The sequence below is a fragment of the Halichoerus grypus genome, chromosome X, assembly GCF_964656455.1.
Source record: "Halichoerus grypus chromosome X, mHalGry1.hap1.1, whole genome shotgun sequence".
NCBI classification, from domain to species: domain Eukaryota; kingdom Metazoa; phylum Chordata; class Mammalia; order Carnivora; family Phocidae; genus Halichoerus; species Halichoerus grypus.
In genome coordinates, this window is record NC_135727.1 from 67,437,800 (window position 1) to 67,455,201 (window position 17,402).

The 17,402-nt window shown below is 37.3% G+C and overlaps 1 protein-coding gene across 6 annotated transcripts in view; it reads left to right on the forward strand.

Moving 5' to 3' along the window:
• Positions 1–17,402, forward strand: part of ABCB7 (ATP binding cassette subfamily B member 7) — a 163,981-nt gene that overhangs the window by 41,111 nt on the left and 105,468 nt on the right. For 2 of the 6 annotated variants that reach the window (XM_078064781.1, XM_078064782.1), the window contains exon 2: positions 2,436–2,579. The exons of the other annotated variants lie outside the window; for them this stretch is intronic. The gene's annotated coding sequence lies outside the window, so the exon portion shown is untranslated. The remainder of the gene's footprint in view (positions 1–2,435; positions 2,580–17,402) is intronic. 6 annotated transcript variants of the gene reach the window in all.

Sequence of the window (17,402 nt, forward strand, 5' to 3'; positions counted from 1 at the left end):
ATGTATCAACTCTCCACAGTGCCACCTTCAACAGGTAGTTTTTCTGGTTTCTAGAAGTGCAGCAGCATTCTTTAAGACTTCCTATTGATTTCTTGCGTGTTCAGAATGATTTGATATTTATCTAGCTGTGTTTGAGTGAGGAGTCAGACTTACAGTTACCCTACTCCGCCATCTTACCTCCCTCCTGCCAAAGGATGAACTTTTACTTTCATTGCTGTTTTGTTCTTTTTTCTTTCTTTCATTTATCTCCCCTCGTATCTTTATTGTTTCCTTTCTTCTAGTGTCTTTGAATTTAGTTTAGTCTTCTTTTTCAACTTAAGATGTAAAGTTAGGTTATTTATTGGAAATATGTCTGTGTTTTTAATGTAGGCTTTTAGTGCTATAATTTTCCCTCTGAGCACTGCTTTCATTGCATTGCATATGTTCTGATATGTTGGTTTCTTTTTAAAATTTGGGTCATTTTTTATAGTTAAATATATATAACATTTTTCACTTTCACCATTTTGAAATGTGCAGCTCTGTAGCATTAAGTATATTCATATTGTTGTGCAATGATCACTATCATCCATGTCTACAACTTTTTCATCTTTCCCAATTGATACTCTGTACCCATTAAATACTAATTAGTTCTCTTCCCTTCTTTTTCCTACCTCTGGCAACCACCATTCATCTTTCTGTCTCTATAAATTTGATTATTCTAGGTACTTCATATAAGTGGAATCATAAAATATTTATATTGTCTTTTTGTGACTAGTATTTTTATTTAGAATAATGTTATCAGGGTTCATCCATGTTGTAGCATGTGTCTGAATTTCCTTCCTTTTTAAGGCTGTATGGTATTCCATTTTATGCATTTTGTGTATCATCTGTTCATCTGTCAGTGGACACTGAGTTGCTTCCACCTTTTGGGTATTGTGAATAGTGTGAATGTGGATGTACAAGTGTCTGAATTCCTGCTTTGAATTATTTTGGTTATATACCCAAAAGTGGAACAGCTAGATCATATGGTAATCCTATTTTTAATGTTTTGAGGAACTGCTGTTGTGTTTTCCACAGTGACTACACCATTTACCTTCTTACCAGGAAAGCACAAGAGTTCCAGTTTCTTATTATCCTTGCCAACACTGGTTATTTTCTGTTTGTGTTTTTTTGTTTTATCATAGCCATCCTAAACAGTGTGAAGTGGTATCTCATTGTGATTTTGATATGCAATCTTCTCATGATTCATAATGTTGAGCATCTCTTCATATGGTTATTGCCCATTTTTATATCTTCTTTGAGGAGATGTATATTGAAATCTTTCACTCAATTTTTGAGCTTTTCTTTGTTGTTCCCTAGTATAGGAGTTCTTTATATATTGTGGATATTAATGTGATTTTTAAATAGTTTCTCTCATTCCATGGATTGCCTTTTACTCTGTTGACAGTATCCTTTTATATAGTTTTTAATTTTGATGAAATCTAGTTTGTCTTTCTTTGTTGCCTGTGTGTTTGATGTCACATTTAGGAAATCATTGCTAAATCCAATGTGATGAAACCTCCATTATAATTTCTCCTAAGAGTTTTATAATTTTAGCTGTTATATTTATGTCTTTGGTCTATTTGAGTTAATTTTTGTATTTGGTGTTAGATAAGGGTCCAACTTCATTTCTTGCATGTGGACATTTACTTTTGCCACCATAATTTGTTGAAGGGACTGTTCTTTCGCCTTTGAATGGTCTTGACACTATCGTCAACAATCATTTCACTATAGATACATAGCTTTATTTCTGGGCTCTCCTGTTCCATTGGTCTATATGTTTATTTTTATGATATGACCATATTATTTTGGTTATTGCAGCTTTGTAATATATTTTGAAATCAGGAAATACGCTTCCAGCCTTGTTCTTCTTGCTCAAGATTGCCTTGACTCTTCAGGGCCTTTTGTGGTTCCTTATGAATTTTAGGATTTTATTCTATGAAAAAAGCCATTGGAATTTTAATAGGGATTGCATTGACTATATAGAAGGTTTTGGGTGGTATGGACATTTTAACAATATCAATATTTCTGAACCATGAACATGATGTCTTTTCATTCATGTCTTCTTTAATTTTTTCATCAATATTTTATAATTTTTAGTGTGTAAGTCTTCCACATATTTAGATCAGTTTATTCCTATTTTAATTTTTTTGTTCCTATTGTGAATGAGATTGTTTTCTTAATTAACTACTTGGATAGTTTGTTCTTTGTGTATGGAAACATGACTGATTTTCATGTATTGATTTTGTATCCTGCAACTTTACTGAATTTGTTTATTCTAACAGTATTTTTATTGACCCATTAGGGTTTTCTACATATATGATCCTGTCATCTGTAAACAAAGATAATTTTATTTCTTCCTTTCTGATTTGGTTGCCTAATATTATTTCTTTTTCTTGTTTAATTGCTCTGGCTAGGACTTCCAGTACTATGTTGAGAAGAAGTGGCCAGAGTGGGCATCCTTTCCTTGTATTGGATCTTAAAGGGAAAGCTTTCAGTTTTTCTCCATTGAGTATGATGTTAGCTGTGAGCTTTTCATATGTGGCCTTTATTATGTTGAGGTAAGTTTCTACTATATTTATTTTGTTGAGAAGTTTTAATTGTGAGTAGTTGCTGAACTTTGTTAAATGTTTTTTCTGCTTCTACTAAGATGATCATCCTTTTCCCTTCATATGGTTAATGTGGTGTATCACATTGATTTACTTATTCTGAACCATCCTTGTACCCCAGGGATAAATCCCACTCGGTCATGGTGTATGATCCTTTTAATGTGCTATTGAATTCGGTTTACTAGTATTTTATTGAGGATTTTTACATCTGCATTCATCAGGAATATTGGCCTGTAGTTTTCTTTTCTTGTAGTGTCTTTGGTTTTGGTATCAGTATGATGCTGGCCTCATAGAGGGTTTGTAAATACTATTTCATCTAGTTTTTGGAAGAGTTTAAGAAATCGGTGTGAATTCTTCTTTGAATGTTTGGTAGAGTTTATCCTTGTAGCCATCTTGTCTCGGGCTTTTCTTTGTGGGATGGTTTTGATTACTGATTCTATCTCTTGTCATTGGTTTGTAGAGTCTGTTTTCTTTTTGAATCAGTATTGGTATTTTATATGTTTCTAGGAATTTACGCATTTTTTCTAGGCTTTTGTTTTTTGACATAGAGTTTACAATAGTCTCTTATGTTCCTTTTTATCTGTGAAGAAAATGTAGTATTGTCTATTTTTCTTTCTTTAAAGATTTTATTTATTTATTTATTTGACAGATATATAGAGAGAGCACAAGCAGGCAGAGCGGCAGGCAGAGGGAGAGGTTGAAGCAGGCTCCCTGCTGAGCAGGGAGCCTGACGCGGGGCTCCATCCCAGGACCCTGGGATCATGACCTGAGCCGAAGGCAGACGCTCAACTTACTGAGCCACCCAGGTGCCCCTATTTTTTTATTTTATTTATTTGAGTCTTTTTTTTCCCTTAGTGTAGCTAAGGGGTTTTTGATTTTGTTTTCAAAAAATTAACTCTTAGTTTGTTGGGTTTTTTTCCTGTTGTTTTACAATACTCTATTTGTTTCATTTATGTTCTGGTCTTTATTATTTCCTTTCTTCCACTGACTTCAGGTTTGGTTTGTTCTTCTTTATCTACCTTGAGGTGAAAAGTAAGGTTGTTTGTTTGAGACTCTCTTAGTTCAGGCTGCTCTAATAAAATAGATTGGTGCTTTATAAACACCAGTAATTTATTTTTCACAGTTCCGAAGGCTGGAAGGTCCAAGATCAAGGTGTCAGGAGATTCAGTGTCTGATGAGGGCCCACCTTCTGGTTCATAGATGGCTGTCTTCTTCCTTACGTGATGGAATAGCCTAAGGATCTCTCTCAGATCTCTTTCATATGGGAAGTAATCCTGTTAATGAGGCTGTACTTTCATGACCTAATCATCTTTGAAAGGCCCTACCTGCAAATACTATTGCATTGTGGATTAGGTTTTTTTTTAAAGATTTTATTTATTCATTTGACAGAGAGCACAAACAGAGGCAACAGCAGGCAGAGGGAGAGGGAGAAGCAGCCTCCCCGCTGAGCAGGGATCCCAGTCCCAGGACCCTGGGATCATGAGCTGAGCCAAAGGAAGATGCTTAACTGACTGAGCCACCCAGGCGCCCTTGGATTACGTTTTAACATGAATATGGGTGGGGGTCACAAAAATGCACTCTGTTACAGATATCTTTTTTAATGTAGGCACTTAACACTATAAAGTTGCATCTAACTACTACTTTTGTTGCATCCCTTAAATTTTGGTATGCTGTGTTTTCCTGTTTGTCTCAAGATACTTTTTTTTTTTAAAGATTTTATTTATTTATTTGAGAGAGAGAATGAGACAGAGAGAGAGAACATGAGAGGGGGGAGGATCAGAGGGAGAAGCAGACTCCCCGCTGAGCAGGGAGTCCGATGCGGGACTCGATCCCGAGACTCCAGGATCATGACCTGAGCCGAAGGCAGTCGCTTAACCAACTGAGCCACCCAGGCGCCCCTCAAGATACTTTTTCTTAAAGATTTATGTATATATTTGAGAGAGAGAGAGGGCAAGTGTGCACGTGAATGGGGGGAGGGGTAGAGGGAGAGAATCTTCAAGCAGATTCCACGCTGAGCACAGAGCTGGACAAGGAGCTCCATCTCCTGACCTATGAGATGATGACCTGAGCCAAAGCCAAGAGTTGGATGCTTAACTGACTGAGCCACCCAGGTGACCCTGTCTCAAAATACTTTTTATTTTTTCCCCCCCTCCTTCTGTCATTCCTTCCTTCCTTCCTCCACCCCTCTCTTCTCTTCTTTTCTCTTCTCTTCTTTTCCTTTTCTTCCTTTTCTTTTCTCTTCTTTCTTTCTTTGTAACTGACATTCAGCATTATATTAGTTTTAGGTGTATAACATAGAAATCAAGTTTATAAATTATGCTCTGTTCATCACAAGTATAGTTACCGTCTCTCACAATACATTGATATTATAATATCTTTGAGTATATTCCTTATGCTGTGTCTTTTATTCTCATGACTTAAGCATTCCATAACTGGAAGTCTGTATCTCCCACTTCTCTTCGCCCATTTTGCCCAACACTCCCACCCCAATCCTCTCTGGAAACCATCAAATTATCCGCTGTATTTATAGGTCTCATTCTGGTTTTTTTTTGTTTGTTTGTTTATTTATTTGGTGTTCTAATCCCACTTATGATTGAAATCATACGGTTTTATCTTTCTCGGTCTGACTTATTTTACTTAGCGTAATACCTTCTGAGTCCATCCATGTTGTCTTATATTGCACAATGCCATCCTTTTTTATGGCCATGTAATCGCACACAAGCACGTACGCACACCACATCTTCCTTATCCAGTTGTCTATTGATGAACACTTAGGTTGCCTCTATATCTTGGCTAATATAAATAAAGCTGCCATAAACATAGGAGTGTATTAATCTTTTCAAATTAATGTTTTCATTTTCATTGGGTAAATGCCCAGTAGTGTAATTATTGGATCATTATGGTATATATAGTTTTAATTTTTTGACAAACCTCCATACTGTGTTCCACAGTGGCTATACCAATTCACATTTCCACCAACAGTGTATGACAGTTCCTTTTTCTCCACATCCTCACCAGCACTTATTTCTTCTATTTTTGATTTTAGCCATTCCAATACATGTGGGGTGATATCTCATTGTGGTTTTGATTTGCATTTCTGTTATGATTAATGATGTTGAATACCTTTTCCTGTACTTATTAGCCATTTGTGTCTTCTCTGTAGAAATGTCTATTTACTTACTCTGCCCACTTTGATATTGCGGCATTTGTTATTTTGCTACTGAATTATAGGAGTTCCAAATATATATTTTAGATATCAACCCCTTATGAGTTATATGGTTTGCAAATAATTTCTCGTATTCCATAGGTTAGATTTTCTCTATGTTGATTGTTTCCTTTGAAGTGCAGAAGTTTTAGAGTTTGATGTACTCTCATTTGTGTATTTTTACTTTCCTATACTTTTGATGTCATATCCAAGAAAACTTTGCCAAATCCAATGTCACAATGTTTTCCTCCTGTTTTCTTCTTGAAGTCTTACAGATTTTATTTTTTTTAAAGATTTTATTTATTTGACAGAGAGAGACACAGCGAGAGAGGGAACACAAGCAGGGGGAGTGGGAGAGGGAGAAGCAGGCTTCCCGCTGAGCAGGGAGCCTGATGCGGGGCTTGATCCCAGAACCCTGGGATCATGACCTGAGCCAAAGGCAGACGCCCAACAGCTGAGCCACCCAGGTGCCCCGAAGTCTTACAGATTTTAGATAAGATATTAGATATCTTATATTTAAGTATTTAATCTATTTTGAGTTGATTTTTGTGTATGGTATTATATAAGAATCCAGCTGTAGTTTTTTGTATGTGAATATCCAGTTTACCCTTACCATTTGTTTAAGAGACTGTACTCTCTCATTGTGTGGTCTTGGCACTCATAGGAGACTATTTTAATGTATGGGCAAGATAATATTTCTGGGCTTTCTATTCCATTCTTTTGGTCTATATGTTGTTATGCCAGTCCCAACTGTTTTGATTACTGTTGCATTGTGACATATTTTGAAATCCGTAAGTGTGAGGCCTCCAACTTTTTTTTTTTTTTTTTTTTTTTTTTTTTTAAAGATTTTATTTATTTATTTGACAGAGAGAGACACAGCGAGAGAGAGAACACAAGCAGGGGGAGTGGGAGAGGGAGAAGCAGGCTTCCCGCCGAGCAGGGAGCCCGATGCGGGGCTCGATCCCAGGACCCTGGGATCGACCTGAGCCGAAGGCAGACGCTTAACGACTGAGCCACCCAGGCGCCCCTGAGGCCTCCCAACTTTTCCCCCTCAAGATTGTTGTGGCTTTTCAGGGACTCATGAGTTTCCATATGAAGTTTTGGACTTTTTTTCTATTTCTGCAAAAAAAAATGACATTGAGATTTTTTTTTTTTTTTTAAGATTTTATTTATTTATTTGACAGAGAGAGAGATAGCGAGAGCAGGAACACAAGCGGGGGAGTGGGAGAGGGAGAAGCAGGCTTCCTGCCGAGCAGGGAGCCCAATGTGGGACTCGATCCCAGGACCCTGGGATCATGACCTGAGCCGAAGGCAGACGCTTAACGACTGAGCCACCCAGGCGCCCTGACATTGAGATTTTGATTGGGTTTGCATTGATTGTATAAATTGCTATGGGTAGTATGAGTGTTTTAACAGTATTAAATCTTCCAATCCGTGAATATAGGATATCTTACCATTTATTTGTGTTTTCTTTCTTTTAGTAATATTTTATAGTTTTTAGAGTAGAAGTCTTTTGCCTCCTTGGTTAAGTTTATTCCTGATTACTGTACTACTTTTGATACTGTCGTAAATAGGATTGTTTTTGTAACCTTCATTTTTAGTTTATAGAGACACATCTGTTTTTTTGTTTTGATTTTGCATTCTGCAATTTTGCTGAATTCTTTTATTAGTGTTAACAGTTTATTTCAGGAATCTTTAGGGTTTTCTTATATAAGATTATGTCATAGGTGAATAGAGAGAATTTTACTTACCCATTTTGGATGCCTTCCTTCCTTTCTCCCCCATCTGCCCCCCCCTTTTTTTTTTTTTGGTCTAATTACTGTGAGTAGGATGTCCAGTACCACATAGACTAGAAATGGTGAAAGTGAATGCCTTGTGTTGCTCTGGATCTTAAAAAATTCTTTCAGGCTTTCCCTGTTATGTATGATGTTAGCTGTGGTTTTTTAATTTATGAACTTTATTTTGTTGAGGTGGTTTCCCTCTTTTCCTAGAATTTTTAGTGTATTTTCTTTATGAAAGGTTGTTGAGTATTATCAGATGCTGTTTCTGTATCAAATGATATGATAATGTGGTTTTTATCCTTCATTCCATTCATGTGTATGTTACATTATTTAATTTTTAGATGTTGATCTATCCTTGTATGTCAAGAATGAGAACTTGGTCATGGTGTATACTCATGTTAATGTGCTATTGAATTAGATTTCTTAATATGTTTTTGAACATTTTTCTATCAGTATTTATTAGGGGATATTCCTATATAATTTCCTCTTTCTTTAGTGTCTTTTTCTGCTTTTGTTTACAGGGTATAAATTTCAAAGTGTTTTCTCCTCTTCAGCATCTTGGGAGAGTTTAAGAAAGGTTGATATTAACGTTTAAAATATTTGGTAGAATGCTTCCATGAAGCTTCCATGAACCCATCTTGGGCTTTTCTTTCTTTCTTTTTTTTTTTTTTTTTTTGAGAAATTTTTGATTACTTATTCAGTCTACTTAGTTATAGGTCTGTTCCTACTTTTTTATTTTTTTATCATTCAGTCTTGGTAGGTTTGTATGTTTGTAGGAATTTATCCGTTTCTTGTAGGTTATCGAATTTGTTGGCATATTGTCATTCATAATGTTCTCTTGTAATCCTTTTTATTTCTGTGCCATCAGTTGTAATGTACCCTTGTTCATTCCTGATTTTATTTGAATCATTTTTTCGTACCAGTTTACCTAAGGGTTTTTCAGTTTTGTTGATGTTTTTAAGAATCCAACTCAATTTCATTTCTTTTTTTCTGTTGCTTTAGTCATCTCGGTTTTTAAATCTCTGCTCCAATATTTTTTATTTTCATACTTTCATTAACCTTGGTGGTAGTTTGTTACTCTCTTTCTAGTTCTTTGAGATATAGTTAGGTGGATGATTTGAGTCCTTTCTTCTTTTTTAATGTTAGTACTTATAGCTACACTTTTTTTAGTCCTGATTTTGCTGTGTTTCTTTACTTTTCATATGTTGTGTTTTAGTTTTATTTCTCTCAAGATATGCTCTAATTTCCCTTGTGATTTCTTCTTTGAACCATTGGTTAACAGTATATGTTGTTTAATTTCCTCATATTTGTGGATTTTCATTTTTCTTCTGTTGATTTCTATTTTCATTCCATTTTGGTGGTAAAAAATATTTCATATAAATTCAGTCTTCTTAAATTTGTTAAGTCCTGTTTTGTGATCATACATGTGGTCTATCTTGGGAAATGTTCCATGCACACTTAGAGAGACTATGTATTCCACTTTTGTTGGGTGGAGTGTTCCATATATTGCTCTATAGTGTTGTTTAAATCTTTCATTTCCTTATTGATTTTCTGTCTGGTTGATTTGGATTCACCCATTTACCAGCATATAAGATCTTCATTGTACCTGGTAGTACAATTGCTGGATTGTATGGTAGCTCTATTTTTAACTTTTTGAGGAACCTCTATACTCTTTTACTGTTTTCCAGAGTGGCTCCACCAGTTTGCATTCTCACCAACAGTGTAAGAGTATTCCCCATTCTCTGCATCCTCGCCAAGATCTATTGTTTCCTGTGTTGTTAATTTTCGCCATTCTGACTGATGTGAGGTGGTATATCATTGTAGTTTTGATTTGTATTTCCCTGATGATGAGTGATGTTGAGCATCTTTTCATATGTCTGTTAGCCATCTGGATGTTTTCTTTGGAAAAATTTCTGTTCATGTCTTCTGCCCATTTCTTAACTGTATTACTTGTTTTTTGGGTATTGAGTTTTATAATTTCTTTATATATTTTGGATACGAACTCTTTATCTGGTATATCATTTGCAAATATCTTCTCCCGTCCCGTAGGTTGCCTTTTAGTTTTGTTGATTGTTTCCTTCATTGTGCAGAAGCTTTGTACCTTGAAGAAGCATGAATAGTTCACTTTTTCTTTTGTTTTCCTTGCCTCCAGAGGCGTGATTAGTAAGAAGTTGCTACAGTTGAGGTCAAAAGGTTGCTGCCTGTGTTCTCCTTTAGGATTTTGATGGTTTCCTCTCGCACATTTAGGTCTTTAATCCATTTAGAATTTATTTTTGTGTATGGAAAGAAAGTGGTCCAATTTATTCTTCTGCAAGTTGCTGTCCAGTTTTCTTAACACCATTTGTTGAAGAGACTGTCTTCTTTTTCCATTGGATATTCTTTCCTGCTTTGTTAAAGACTACTGGACCATATAGTTTTGGGTCCATTTCTGGATTTTCTCTTCTGTTCCGTTGATCTGTATATCTGTTTTTGTGCCCGTACCACAGTGTCTTGATAACTACAGCTTTTTAATAATAGCTCGAAGTCTGGAATTGTGATGCCACCAGCTTTGCTTTTTTTTTTTTTTCAAGATTGCTTTGGCAATTCAGCATCTTTTGTGGTTCCATACAAATTTTAGAATTGTTTGTTCCACCTCTGAAAAATGCTATTGGTATTTTGATAGGGATGGCATTAAATGTGTACTATGCGTTGGGTACAAAAGACACTTTTTTAATAATGTTTGTTCTTCCAATCCGTGAGCATGGAATATTTCTCCATTTCATTGTGTCTTCAATTCCTTTTATAAGTGTTCTGTAGTTTTCAGTGAACAGATCTTTTGCCTCTTTGGTTAGGTTTATCCTAGGTATCTTACGATTTTTGGTGCAATTGTACATGGGATCAATTCCTTGATTTCTCTTTCTGCTGCTTTATTATAGGTGTATATAAATGCAGCAGATTTCTGTACATTGATTTTGTATCCTGAGACTGGATGGAATTCATGTATCGTTCTAGCAGTTTTTTGGTGGAGTCTTTTTGCTTTTCTACATAGAGTATCATGTCATCTGTGAATAGTGAAAGTTTTCCTTCTTCCTTGCAGATTTGCATGCCTTTTATTTCTTCTTGTCTGATTGCTGAGGCTAGGACTTCCAGTACAGTGTTAAATAAGAGTGATGAGAATGGACATCCCTATCTTGTTCCTGACCACAGAGGAAAAGCTGTCAGTTTTTCCCCATTGAGGATTTTAGCTGTAGGTCTTTCATATATGGCTTTTATGATGTTGAGGTATGTTCCATCTATACCTTCTTTGTTGAGGGTTTTTATCAAGAATTGATACTGTACTTTGTCAATTCTTTTCTGCATCTATTGAGAGGATCGTATGGTTTCTTCCTGTTTCAGTTTTTGTAGTTTATGTTTCTAGGAATTTATCCATTTCTTCCAGATTGCCCAATTTGTTGGCATATAATTTATCATAATATACTCTTATATTTTTATTTTTGTGTTGTTGTTTGTGATCTCTCCTCTCTCATTTATAATTTTATTTATTTGGGTTCTTTCTCTTTTCTTTTTGATAGGCCTGGATAGAGTTTTATCAATTTTAGTAATTTTTTCAAGGAACCATCTCCTGGTTCCACTGATCTGTTCTATTTTTTTTTTTAATTTCTCTATCAATTATTTCTGCAGGCTTTAGGCTTCATTAATTGTTTTTCTAGGTCCTTTAGATGTAAGGTTAAGTTTTTAATTGAGATTTTTCTTGTTTCTTAAGGTAGGCCTGTATTGTTATATATATATCTTTTTTGGGACTGCTTTTGTTGCATTCGAAAAGTTTTGGATTGTTGTGTTTTCATTTTCAATTGTTTGCATACTTTTTTTGTTTTTTCCTTGATTTCCATATTGACCCACTCATTGTTTAGTACCATGTTGCTTAGCTTCCATGTATTTGTGGTCTTTCCAATTTTTTTCTTGTGGTTGACTTGAAGTTTCATAGTATTGTGGTCAGAAAGTATGCGTGGTATGATTTGAGTCTTTTTTTACTTGTTGAAGCCTGATTTGTGACCCAAATCACAATAAATTAGGATTAAATGTTCTGAACATATCTGTGAAGTCCATCTGGTCCAGTGTGTCATTCAATGCCATCGTTCCCTTGTTGATTTTCTGTGTAGATGATTTGTCCTTTGATGTAATTGAGGTGTTAAAGTCCCCTACTATTATTGTATTATTATCAATCAGTTCCTTTATGTTTTTTAGTAAGTGATATATATATTTGTGTGTTCCCACTTTGGGGGCATAAATATTTACAATTGCTAAATCTTGTTGGATAGACCCCTTTATTATGATATAGTGCCTTTCCTCATTTCTTGTTAGTCTTTGGTTTAAAATTTAGTTCGTCTGATGTAAGTATTGCTACTCTAGTTCTTTTGATGTCCATTAGCATGATAAATGTTTCTCCATCCCCTCACTTTCAATCTGCAGGTAGTTTTAGGTGTAAAATGAGTCTTTTGTATGCTGCATATGGATGGGTCTGCTTTTTTATCCATTCTGACACTCTTTGTCTTTTGATTGGAACGTTTACTCTATTTATATTGAATAATTATTGTTAGATATGAATTTAGTTCCATTTTATGACTGGTTTTGTCATTGTTTCTGGAGATTTTCTCTGTTCCCTTCTAGTTTTTCTTGCTTTTGGTCTTTCTTTCCCACTCAAAGAGTGCCATTTAATGTCTTGTAGGACTGTTTTAGTGGTCATCAACTCTTTAAATTTTGTTTGTCTGGGAAACTAGTTCTTTTTCTTTTCTGAATGATAGCCTTGCTGGATAAAGTATTCCTGATTGCAGAATTTTCCCACTCAGTGCCTTGAATATAACATGCCACTCTCTTCTGGCTTGCCAGGTTTCTGTGGATAGGTATGTTACTAACCTGTTTGTCTTACCTTGTAAGTTAGGGATTTCTCTTTCCTTGCTGCTTTAAGGAGTTTTTTCCTTATCTCTGTATTTTGCATATTTCATTACAGTATGTCTTAGTGTTGGCCTGTTTTGGTTGATTTTGATTGGAGTCTGTGCCTCCTGGATTTTGATGTCTGTTCCTTCCTCAGATTAAGGATGTTTTCAGCTATAATTGGTCAAATAAACCTTCTGTTCTTTTTTCCCTCTCTTCTTCTGGGACTGCTATGATACCCATGTTATTATGCTTTATGGAGCCGCTGAGTTCCTTAAGTCTATATTCATGATCCAGTATTTTTTTTTCCTCTATGGCTTCATTATTTTCCATAATTTTGTCTTCTCTATCACTTATTTTTTCTCTGCTTCTTCCATCCTTGTGGTTATTACAACCAATCAGTTTCGTGTCTCAGTTATAGCATTTTTTATTTTGACCCAACTAGTTTTTCAGTCTTTTATCTCTGCCGTGTGGGACTCCCTTGGTGTCTTTTATGCTTTCCTCAAGCCCAGTTAGTATCCCTATGTTTGTCACTTTAAATTTTGGATCAGGCATATTACTTATTTCTGTTTCAATTAGGTCCCTGGCTGTGTCCTTTTCTTGTTCTTTCTTTTGGCATGAATTCTTCTGTCTTGGCATTTTGTCTCAGTCTCTTGTCTTCTGTTTGTTAGGAAATCCTGCTATGTTTCCTGCTCCTGAGAGTAATGGTTTTAGGAAGAAGAGATCTTATAATATTCAGGGCCTGGCTCTTCAGGGAGTGATTCTGGTGTTTGCCGTGTGCAGTTTGCTTCTGTGTTTTGGCTGCTCTTTGTTTCAGGTCACTCTTCTGCAGAGTTTCTCCTTGCCTGCAGTGCGGAGTGTTTGGACCTTTTTCAGAGTATGGTGAGTTTTAACTAGGTGTGCTCTGGTCTGCTTGTTAAAAGAGGCCATTTCCTGTTTCCACTAGAGCTGAAGCTTTGCTGCACTCTCTTGTCAGTAGGCTTGGTGTATATGGGGGATTTGTGCTGGTCTTCTGCGGGAGGGGCCCCTGCTCTGGTTCTCAGGCACACTTGCCTTAGTACAGAAGCACCTGCAGAGCACAGGGTGGTGAGGCTTGATGTAAGCTGCTAGGGCCTTCACTGTTGGTGCTGTTCTGCTCAGTGAAGTCAGTCCGAGCTGAAATTTGGGGGAGAAAAATGGCGCCAGCCGTCTTCCTCATGCCCAGAGAGGGGAGTTCGCACCTGCTGCTGTCTGGGAAGGCCTCACACAATAGCAAACAATCTCCTCTTGTGAATTGCAGGTGTCCCTCAGATCCCTGCCTTCAACCTATCTGTGTCTGGGCCATCTGCCTGCCCAGCAGTGCAGTGCACCTATGTTTTATCTTAGTAATGCCGGCTGAGTTTCAAAACTCCAAACTTTAGGGACCTGGCACAGCTTGGACCCATACTGGTCCTCTGTGGGAGAGTGTTGCAGCACTGGGGCTGGTGCTGGTTTGTCCCAGAAGAGTAGTTGCAGCAATGTGCAGGAGCTTGGAGTTTACATATAGTAGAATGGTACAAAAAAGGCATCATCCAGGTTTGCTGCCCTCACCAGGTGTTTCTGCCCCCATGCTTAGGAACCAGGTAGCCCAGTGGCTCACTGGCATTTGGCCCCTGAGTGGTAATGCCGGATGCACTCCAGGAAGGGGTAACTGTTTCTCCCAGTGTGTCCCAGGGGTTCCTCAGATTATGCCGTGCACTCCCGGGCCTCTGCTCTCCTCCACAGAAGTGCTGCTGCACCTGCTGGCTCTACACTGACCGTGGTGCAGACTTCTAAAACTCCAGTTTTTGAGCTCCACTGGTTGCAAAAACTCACAATAATCAGCCCCTCTCGTTTTCCCAGTCAGTGGTTTTGGGGAAGTGTTTTTCTTGTGTGATCCCATGTGTGCTTCTTTCTCTCTCCCTGTCTCCCTCTCTCTCTCTCTCTCCTCTCTCCATGAATAGGGTGCTCTCCCCTCTCCAGCACCCGCAATCCTCTTCTCCCTCAAATCACATCTTCACACCTCCTACCTTCCAGGATGTGTCCTCTTCTCACCCTCTATTTGTACAGTTTGTTCTCTCAGTTCTCAGATTGATTTCTTGTGTGTTTAGAATGATTTGATATTTATCTAGCTGTGTTTGAGGCACGAGTCAAGCATAGTGTCCTCCTATACTCCACCATCCTCAGCCCTGTTCCACTTTCATTCTATTTGGTTTCACTATGTTGTGTACCATTTTTGTCCCTCATATCTTGCCTTTTTGAGGTTTAGTTGATTATTTTGGCATGTCATAGTGATTCACTTCTCATTTCATTTTGTGTATGTATATATAAGAAATTAGTGTTTAGTATAGGGATTACAACTAAAATTTGAAATTTATAACAATCTATTTTGAATTGATACCAATTTAACTTCAATAACATAAAGAAAATGCTGCTTCTATATAGGTGGAGTCTTCCTTCTTTACATTATTGTTATCATATATTACTTCTTTATACATTATATGACCTTTACCATGGATTTATAAATATTTTTGTTTATCTTTAGTGTCATGTTTGAAGTAAAACATGGAGTTACAATCCAGAAATATGATAATGTTTAATATTTACCTAGTAGTCATCTTTACTGGAAATTTTTATTTATTTATATGTCTTTGAGGTACTGTCTCATGTTCCTTCCCTTACATTTCCTTTAGCATTTCTTGTAAGACAGGTCAGCTAACTAAAGACACTCTCTGATGAGGTTGGTTCTTTCAGTTTCTGATTGTTTTCAGCGTTTCTGTTGAGGAATGGGTTTTTCAAGCTCTCTGCTCTTCCATTTTGCAGTCATGTCATTAGCTAAGATTCTTGGTATTATAACCAAAGTTAATTATTCTAGTTATTTTTCTTTGTGGTTATTTAGCTTGTGATATTTAAAGTCACTTGTATCTGAGGGTTGAGAGGATGGGCCAGATGGGTGAAAGGGGTAAAGGCTTCCAGTTACAGAAAGAATAAGTCATGGGGAGAAGTAGCCCTCTCCAGAAACCTGACCATGCTGTCTCCTTGGTATAGAACTTCCAGCCTTCATACCTTTCTGAGACATTGGCAGAGTAGGAGGATCCTGAGCTTATCTAATCCCACAGTGACACTAATAAATAGGCACATCAGTTCAAGTAACTCTGAAAATGACCTGAAGCCTGGCTGGTGGCAGACATATGGTGTGACTGCTGACACCACTCAGATATAAGCCCATGGCAGCCCAGACTGCCACCATAACAACAAAGGGACCAAACCCTGCCCTGTGTGCCTACAGCAGGCAAAGTGAGCATTGTAGTCAACTCTCTGCTGAAGGCATACGTGGCTCAGCCACAACAGGGCACATGCACCCAACATAGCAGACATCCATGAAGTGCCTGGTTCTTATGAAAGGGGGCATTGTGCTGCAGGACACCACAGGACCTCTTCTTCATAACATAACTACTTTAAAGATTAGGAGACATGCCTGACTTACCTAATACATAGGAACAAACACAGAGAGTTAAGCAAAATGAGGAGGCAGAGGAATGTGTCCCAAGTGAAAGAACAGCAAAAACCAAGCAATAGAGCTAAATGCAACAGATATAATCAATATGCTTCATAAAGAATTCAAAGTAGGGGCGCCTGGATGGCTCATTTGGTTAAACATCTGCCTTCTGCCTTCTGCTCGGGTCATGATCCCAGGGTCCAGGGATCGAACTCCACATTGCGCTCCCTGCTCACTTGCTCAGTGGGGAGTCTGCTTCTCCCTCCTCCCCCTGCCGCTTGTACTCTCTCTCTCTTGCTCTCTCTGTCAAATAGAAAATGGACAGAGGACCTGCATAGACATTTTTCCAAAGAACTCATACAGATGGCCAGCAGACAACATGAAATGATGCTCGACATCAGTAATTATCAGGGAAATGTAAATCAAAAGCACTGTGAGATATCACCATATGCCCATCAGAATGGCTAGAATAAAAAGACAAGAAATAACAAGTATTGGCAAGGGTGTGGAGAAAAAGGAAGCCTTGTACACTGTTGGTGGTAATGCAGATTGGTGCAGACAGTGTGGAAAATAGTATGGAGATTCTGCAAAAGGTTAAACAGAATTACCAAATGGTCCAGTAATTCCCCTACTGGATATTTACAAATGGAGAAAAAAAAGTAGTTTGAAAAGATATATGCATCTCTGTGTATACTGCAACATTAATTACAATAGCCAAGATATGTAAGCAACCTAAATGTCCATTGACAGATTAATGGATAAAGAAGTGATATATATATATATAATGGAATATTACTCAGCCAAGAAAAGATGAAATCTTGCTATTTGTAACAACATGGATGGACCTAGAGGGTATAATGCTAAGAAAAATAAGTGAGTCAGAGAGACAAATATCACATGATTTCACTCATGTGGAATTTCAGAAACAAAACAAATGAACAAAGAAACAAAAGGAAGCAAACAGCAACAACAACAGAGTATGACTCTAACATACATAGAACAAATTGTTGGTTGCCAGAGGGGAGGTGGTTTGGGACATGGGTGAAAGATGTAAATGGGATTAAGACTATAGATATATTGAGGAGCGCTGAATAATGCATAGAATTGTTTAATTTTTTTTTAAGATTTTATTTATTTATTTGTCAGAGAGAGCACACGCAGGGGGAGAGGCAGGCAGAGGGAGAAGCAGGCTCCCCGCTGAGCAAGGAGCCCAATGCGGGACTCGATCCTTGGACCCTGGTATCATGATCTGAGCCAGAGGCAGCCGCTTAACTGACTGAGCCACCCAGGTGTCCCGAATTGTTCAATTTTTATAGTATACACTGAAGGCTGATATAGCACTGTATGCTAATTATCCTTCAATTACACATTTATATCTTGAA